At 42.1% G+C, this 8,010-nt stretch overlaps 2 pseudogenes across 2 annotated transcripts in view; one reads left to right on the forward strand and one right to left on the reverse strand.

Annotated features, from left to right (window-relative positions):
- Nucleotides 1-640: 640 nt before the first annotated feature.
- LOC146985221 (P2Y purinoceptor 1-like) overlaps nucleotides 641-8,010 on the forward strand; it is a 254,253-nt pseudogene continuing 246,883 nt past the window's right edge. Inside the window, exon 1 of the transcript XR_015036226.1 lies at nucleotides 641-1,624. The product of XR_015036226.1 is annotated as a P2Y purinoceptor 1-like (transcript). The remainder of the gene's footprint in view (nucleotides 1,625-8,010) is intronic.
- LOC146985222 (UDP-glucuronosyltransferase 2C1 pseudogene) lies at nucleotides 3,531-5,227 on the reverse strand (annotated as a pseudogene). The gene has a single exon (XR_015036202.1). The product of XR_015036202.1 is annotated as a UDP-glucuronosyltransferase 2C1 pseudogene (transcript).

Raw genomic sequence — 8,010 nt, forward strand, 5'->3', positions numbered from 1 at the left:
CTTAGTGTCTGTGGTTGAGGTCCAGTGCTAAGTCCATTCCTGCTATTGGTTCAGGACAGGAAGTACACAGTGTGCAATGTGTCACCAGTCATATCAGTACTTCATATGTAGATGCAGCATCTCTAGATGTAAATAAGTGATAATCACAATAATCTTATTGCAACTTCTTTGAATGTACATGCTGCGTTTTCTTGGTGTGTCATAAACTCAACTGGACAGAATTGTTGTCCAGGATTGTATGAGGGTGAAGTGAATTGTGCATTAATCATTAGCATTTGACAAACCAATTACAAATAAAGGCAAGGCAATTTTATTTGTATAGCCCGTTTTTACAAACAGTTTGTCTCAAAGGGCTTTACATGGCATCACAACAACATCACAACAAGTCCTTTGTAAGTAAGAAGATCAGTGGGAAAAGATAACAATGATCTGGATGATGAGAATATCCACAGACTCCTACATGGGCGTTAGAACAACTTAAGAACACATGTTGTGAAACAACCAGCTGTGTGTTGTCACACATGATTCATCGCTGTGCGATTGACAGGCAAGAGAAGTCTGACCATGAAATCTGCTAACAACAGAAAATTTACTTCCACTTCTCAAAACCACTTTACTTCAACACAAAACATCAGAAAACTCAGAGCGAGTACTGCTCTGAGAGCCGTCCACAAGACGATGAATAACACATCTTGTCCTCGTGTCAGCTTTGACTTTACAGGCAAATTCCTTCCTCCTGTTTTGATCTTAGTGTTCATCGTTGGTCTGGTGGCTAATGGATGGGGACTGAAGACTTTGCTGCAGAACTGGAAGAAGCTGGGGATCGTCAACGTGTTTGTTCTCAACCTTGGACTTGCAGATATTTTGTACCTGCTCACACTCCCGTTCCTGGTGGTGTACTACTTGAAGAAGAGTACGTGGATCTTTGGAGATGCATTCTGCAAGATAACAAGATTCTGCTTCAACCTGAATTTATATGGCACCATTGGATTCCTCACTTGTATAAGTGTGTTCAGGTACCTGGCTATTGTCCATCCTGTTAGAGTGGTGGGAAGATTAACTGTCACTCACTCATTGTGTTGTGGTTATCTCCATGGTGGTTTGGCTGTTGGTGGCTGTTCAGAGTCTTCCAGACATGTTCTACCCCAAAACCAAGGAACGAGGAAAGGTTCCAAAATGCTACCATACCACCAGTGAAGACTACCTTGAGGATTACCTGAAATACAGCCTTGGATGGACAGTGACTGGGTTTTGTATCCCGTTGCTCATCACTCTGGGCTGCTACGGACATGTGATTGTAGTTCTCTGCCGGAAAAATAACACTCATATGGAACTGAAAAGAAAAGGTTTGAAGTTGTTGTTTATCTTGATTCTTCTCTTCTCTGTGTGTTACATCCCCTATCATGTATTCAAGAACCTCACCATCTGGTCAAGAGTTCTGGACAAACAGAAGATATGTCGTGAATGGTTTAATGGAGTTTTCATAGCTCATCAGATAAGTCGTGGCCTTGTGTGTCTGAACAGTGCTCTCAACCCTCTGGTTTACCTCCATGTAAATGAAGAAATTCCTGCTCAGCTCAGACAGCTGCTCCACCGAGCTCGTCAGATGTCAAACCCCACCTCTGTGCCTGTGACTCAAATTGAGGACAAAGTTTAACAAAAGTGACCATTTTCACAACAGACAGCTGAAACAGCTGCTTCTACAAGTCTGCTTATTCAGCTGTGTATCATGGGGAGTAACATAGAATGTGACTGAAATCATCAGTTGGTTGTGTGATGTGTTCATTGTGCTTGTCATGATGCTGTTGCCAAACGCTAAATAGACACAATCTTCCAAATACGCAGGAATTCACATTTAACAGCTCATTGTTTGTCACTGAGGAGTGATAGAAATCATAAAATGTTGCTTGTGCGCATGTGTAGGTGTTATAGTTGCGTGTTAATCACAAAAGTTCATCAGCATGTGATTCAAATTCAAGATAATTTTGAACAGGAAGTCTGTTAAGAAATCCAACCTCCAAAATGCACTCTCACTTCTCATGTTTGTTTTACACAGAAACACCAGCACACTCAGCATACTTAAAGTCAGAACTGGACACTGAAGATAACTGTGTGTTTTTGCTGGTGTAGATGGAAAAAAGTCTGCAACACCTAAAAGAGCTTTTTTCATCTTCATTTCATGTTTGTTTGGTCCAGCACCCACCCAGCATCGGGCTACGAGGATGTGCATGGTTTTTTTTTTCACTTCCATTTTTGCTGGTGTAGTGCATTATAGGGCCTACACTAATCTTTGGTGATGCATTCTGCAAGATATAAAGATTCTGTTTCAATCTTAATTTTATATGGCAGCATTACATTTTTTACCTTTCTAATTGTACAGTTACCTGCCTGCAGGTGATTGGACGACTAACAGAGAGAGTTTCCATTGCTCATCAGTTCTGGCCTTGTGTCTCTCAACCGCTGGTTGTGAAATGAAGAGATTCTGCTCCTCTTAGAAAGCTGCTCCAACAAATTCAACTGTTTCTGTTAAACTCTCAGCTCTGTCCCTGTGGATCAAACTGCAGATGAACTTTAACAGAAGTAAACAATTTTTCATAGCGATGTTGTGAAAATAAGATGTGTAATTGTCTTCCATAATTCAACTGCGTCCCTTGTCTGAACTTATTTTCCCATCATAATCTTTTTAAATTATTCAATTCTGTTTTCTTTTATTATTTAATGCCTATGTATCGTGTGTTAATCTGCTTCCAACAAAATAATTACTAACCATAAAGTACAACAGTTTTTATTAGTGTGACTTTTGTAATCCCAAGCATTGCAACATACAAATTAATGTTCAAAGAAAAAAAAACATTATAAATTCAGAAGAACATTGATCACCATTTTTGAACACTGATATGTTTTTGTAAAAAATAAAAAAAAATGAACATGTTACAGGTTTTCAAGAATTTTCATTTTCACATTTTATTGATATTAAGGGGCTGTGTCCACCAGACGCGTTTTCAGCGCTGACAGCGCTCTCAGCGCTGCTTTCCCAGCGCTTAGCGCTCTCTCTCTCCCTCGTCAGAATGCCGCTGTTGCTAGGTTACAAAACGAGTCCTCTGACACTTCTGTGTTCCTGTCTTGTTTAATGTAAACACTACAACGAGTGTCAGAAATACACAACAGCATTAGCAGCAGCTTTTGACATGGACCCTGAGGTCGGCCTACCTTCAATACAAGTGTGGGTCATGATATAAACCGAGCCACGTCTCCGGTTGTGTTGCTATGGTAACGTATGTCCCGCCCCTTCTTGATTCTGATTGGTCAGTGCGGGGAAAAGTGACATTGACGAGCGCAGCGCTGTTCTAAAAGTTGAACAGATTTCAACTCGAAGCGCTCTGAGCGCCGCGACAAAAAGAAGCAAGTGCCGAGGGCGTTTTACCGCTGAGGGCGCTGAGCGCTGTGAGCGCCCAACTCAATAGGGTTTGAATGGAAAGTAGACGCCCAGAGCGCTAAAAACGCGTCTGGTGGACACGGCCCCTAAGTCCTTACTTGTATTCTATAGTTTCTGTGCCACAGTTAATTATTCTCCTCACTCCTCAAGTATCATTCATTTATCTGTCATCATTTGTCTATTCATTTTTGGATTTGGATGTGGATTTCTTGGTCCATATGAAACGTCTAATGAAACATCTACAGGAAACCCAAATAAATGCAATGATGAGCAGACCAAATGTTAGTAAAACTGCCATCACATCTAGACAGTAATAAGCATACCATGACATCTTATATGACTCGGTGCGCAGATGTGCTGCCCCCTTGTGCCTCATGACGTACTCCATCCAGAAAATGGCACTCTCCAGGGGGTTTATTGGTTTGTCCAGATGAAGCTGTGACAGTTTGAGCATATTCTGTTTGTAGGGCTTTTCTGGGTTTAGAATATTCTTCAGAGCATTTGTCAGAGACTCAACATCCAAAGTTGTCACTTCAACAATCTCAGCAACTTCCCGGGCCTTCAAACGCACCATGTTGTCATACTGGTCAAAGATGAGGGGAATGCCCAGAACTGGTACACCGTGGTATATGGCCTCGTAAATGCCATTAGTCCCCCCATGTGTGACGAATACCTTGGTTTTAGGGTGGCCTAGTATATCGTTTTGTGGCAGCCATTCAACCAGCATGGTGTTGTTTCCCAGTGTGGCTGGTCTTTCTCCAAGGTGTCTCCATATGACTTTCTGAGGGAGATTGGCAAATGCTGAGGCAATGGTCTCTGATATCTCAGGGCCAAGGTCACTAAGCAGCGTCCCCAGAGTCATGACAACCACTCCATGTTCACCAGAACTCTGCACAAATTCTTCTAAATCTGATGGAAGCGGCTTGGAGGGCTTACCCTGGAAGCCTCCAATGTAGACAACATTGGGCATGGTGGGCCGAGGGAACTCGAAGGTAAAGTCAACCCGCATTAGCCAGAGATCTGCTCCCTGAAGGAGTGACATGACGTTGACGTCATTTCCAAAATATTTATCACACACAGCCTGGTAAGGTGGATTAGAGACATAGTGGTACATGTAAATCAATATGCCATGATAGATAATATTATTGAGTCTTTGGAAAATGTCCATCTTGTCAGAATAATCAGAGAACAATTCAGGGACATAGGACAGAGGAGAAGGGGCAATGGCAAAGTGTGCTTCCCCGGTGATAATCCAGCGCACATTAAAAACCAAAGGAAGTTGGAGATGGTGTGCCAACAGCACTCCAGCTGGAAATGCAGGGTCAGTCAGAAAGAGATCGTATCCAGTTTCATTCAGCTTCTTGACCAGTGTCTTGTTCTCAAGAATGCTGACGACCAGTTTTGCTACAACTCCCTGGTTTTCCCCTATCATGTCGAAAAGATTCCTATAAAAGTTCACAAAAGCCCACGGTGAACCTTTGTTCCGACGGATCTCGATTGACCTCTTCAAGAACGAGGTCATGAAGTCTTGGCTCTCTATGTTTTGGGACTGCTCCTGGGGGATGGTGATGGAGGTGTAATGGGGTGAGACCTCTGAAACGTACCAGCTGGTGGAAGAACGTAGCACTGTGACTTGATGGCCCCGAGAATGAAGCGCCTCCACCAGGATTTTCATGTTTAGCCAGTGGCTTCCGTCTACCGGGTAAACCAGCACTTTTCCACCATCACAGCAGGAGGACAGCGCTGCTGAAAACAGCAGGATGAACGCCAGGGCTGGATTTGACCCCATCACTGCAGAGGAGACAGAGAACGTACGGGGTAAATCTTTTCTGTTTCTGCAGAAAAAGTTAAAATTAACTCATTTATTGACATCTTAAAGGGAGCCATGCAAGTCCGGTCTCTTTTCCTCTGTTTTACTAACCCTCCTCCCGGCCACGTGCACTTTTTTTTTACAAAGCTGATGAGAAAGCAATCCATGGAGCGGTGGATAATGTTATTTATCATATACGATATCACAATGTGAATATTTGTGTAGTCCTATCTGTCATGAGCAAAAAGAGATTATGGATCAAGCTAAAAATCCTACATTGTTCCTCTTTAAAAAGTCAGGAACAGTGTATAAAACAATTGCAGTGAGCAACACTTTATTTCTGACTGAAAAAAAAGGCCATTTCACAAACAAACATTATTGCAGATAGCTGAAGTAACATAGCTTTTTCACAGTTCAACCGTTCTGTCTTGGCTTAATTTTTCACTAGGTTGCAGTTTGTACTTTTTATCGTCATTGTTTTTTATGTCTAACATCAACCTGCCAATGGGACTGGGGATGGAAATTAGCCGCTACAATCCCACATATTTACATGTCAATGTCCATCAATATGTACTGTTCCCATTTTAAAAAATAAATAAATAAATCTGATATCTGAAAATCTTTGCCACAAACAAAATTAACCTCCCACGAGCGATTTCCTGATAGATTTCCAACTTCTGTCTTCTAAATGTTGTATGTGCAGTGTTCCTCCACACAGCATAGCCTGCATTGTCTCTGCTGAATCTGAGCATCTGCCAGATTTTGCTCTTTGTCCCGAGTTGTCGTTTTTCCAGGAACTGTTAAGTAATGTCCTGCACCAATTAACCAAGTCAAAGTCCTTGTGCACTTGGTACAGGGCAATGTCATGCATCAGTTCTCAACTATTTAAGCATGTAGTTTTGTTTTAAAGACTTAACTTTATATAAAATATTAAAATAATTTGCCCAAACTTACAGCAGACATACATAACCTGGTAATCATTGCAGGTTTCAGACTCATTCTGATTTAGTCAGGTTTTGACCAACTCAGAATTTAGAGCACACCCACAGGTTGATAAAAAGAAAAAGAAAAAAAGAAGTAGTACACGGGATGTAGCAAACCACAGCCTACACACACAACGCTGAGGGTGCCCTCAATCTGAGATCAAAGAAAGTAAAGGAATGATACAGGCTGCTCCTTTAGTCCTGTTAATGTAATGAGCCTGTGGTGTGATGAAATGCATCTGAATAATCTGTACACATCAAAAACACACTGTCCATAAAAAGTAGCAGTAGTGAAACATATAGTTCGTTAGCAGTCAAATCAGTTCTCACCTGACGACGTCCCGGTCTCGACACTGTGACCTGTTGTTCCGACCAGGAGGAATCCAGTATCTGAGTTTATCATGCAACGCAAGTGAATGTATAACTCCCACAAGAGCCTGAGTGAACTCGTCCATTCTGCTGCCTTGTTTATCCAAACCCATGTCACCACGCAGAGGTTCCCTTTAAACCCCACCCCCTTCCCTGCTACAGCTTTAATCATTTAATGTGTGGAATTTAACAAAAAATATCAAAATGATGTTGATGGAGTGATGAGTACTAACAGGTCTAATGCATTCAAAACCAATTTAAACAGAAAAAAACGATAAAAACACAGTGAAAGTCAAGTATCTTAGTTTTTAAGCTCAAACAGGAAGAGACCACACAAAAAAAATCTTTTTAGCCCAGAAACACAGATGTCCCTTCCCTGAGCTGTGGAACAGTTTACCGCTTCATATCCGTTCATCGGACACTCTAGAGATTTTTAAATCTTCTTTTAAAACACATTTTTTCTCCCGGGCTGTCGGACCAACTTGTTTTGTGTGCTGAATGTATTTGTATTTATCTCTGTCTCTGTTGAAATTGTATTTTTTGAAATGTAGGCTATCATAGTATTTTATTGCTATTTCCTGATGTAAAGCACCTTGGTCAATAGGTTGTTTTTAAGGGGCTATATAAAAAGACGTGACCTTGACCTTTATACTTGAGTATAATGATGATTAAGGGGCTGCTGTCAGCTTCTACTTATCGTTTAGAGCGCTTTGAGTTGAAATCACTCGTCAATGTCACTTGTCCCACACTGACCAATCAGAATCAAAAAGGGGCGGGACATAGGCTACGTTACCCACAGCAACACAACCGGCGACTTGGCTCGGTTTATATCATGCACCGATGACGCTTGTTTTGAAGGTAGCCTACCATAGGGTCCATGTCAAAAGCTGCTGCCAGTGCTGTTATGAATTTCTTACGCTACAACTCAAAGTCAGACCAACGTTGTAGTGTTTGCATTAGGTGGCAGGAAGAGACGACTCGTTTTGTAACCTAGCAACATTCTGACAAGGGAGAGAGAGCTGCGATACTAAGGTCAAGGTCAGTGAGGGCGCATCGGGTGGACACGGTCTCTTCTGCTTGGCCTTATGAGTCTTAGGTTCCTGCCCAGAGAGAAGCTGCTGATGCTGCACATCAAAGACCGGTCGACTCCGTTCAGAACAACACTCTTAAAGCACTAAAGCAGCTCCATTTTCAACCATTTTTATTCCAACTGTGCATCACGTGTCTGACCGTGTTACAGGACGCAATGTTAAATGAGTGGCATGTTCTTTTACAGTTCAAGTCTTGAGTGTCACGCCCACGGCTCTGCCAAACACACACATTTATAGATGCAGCACAGGCCACAGCTGCAGGCAGCGGAAATGTCAAGTCTGTCATGAGGAGCTGACTTGAAACTCACTGCTGATTGTCTC

The sequence above is a fragment of the Trachurus japonicus genome, chromosome 7 (genome assembly GCF_045865225.1).
Source record: "Trachurus japonicus isolate A0001 chromosome 7, Traja_1.0".
NCBI classification, from domain to species: domain Eukaryota; kingdom Metazoa; phylum Chordata; class Actinopteri; order Carangiformes; family Carangidae; genus Trachurus; species Trachurus japonicus.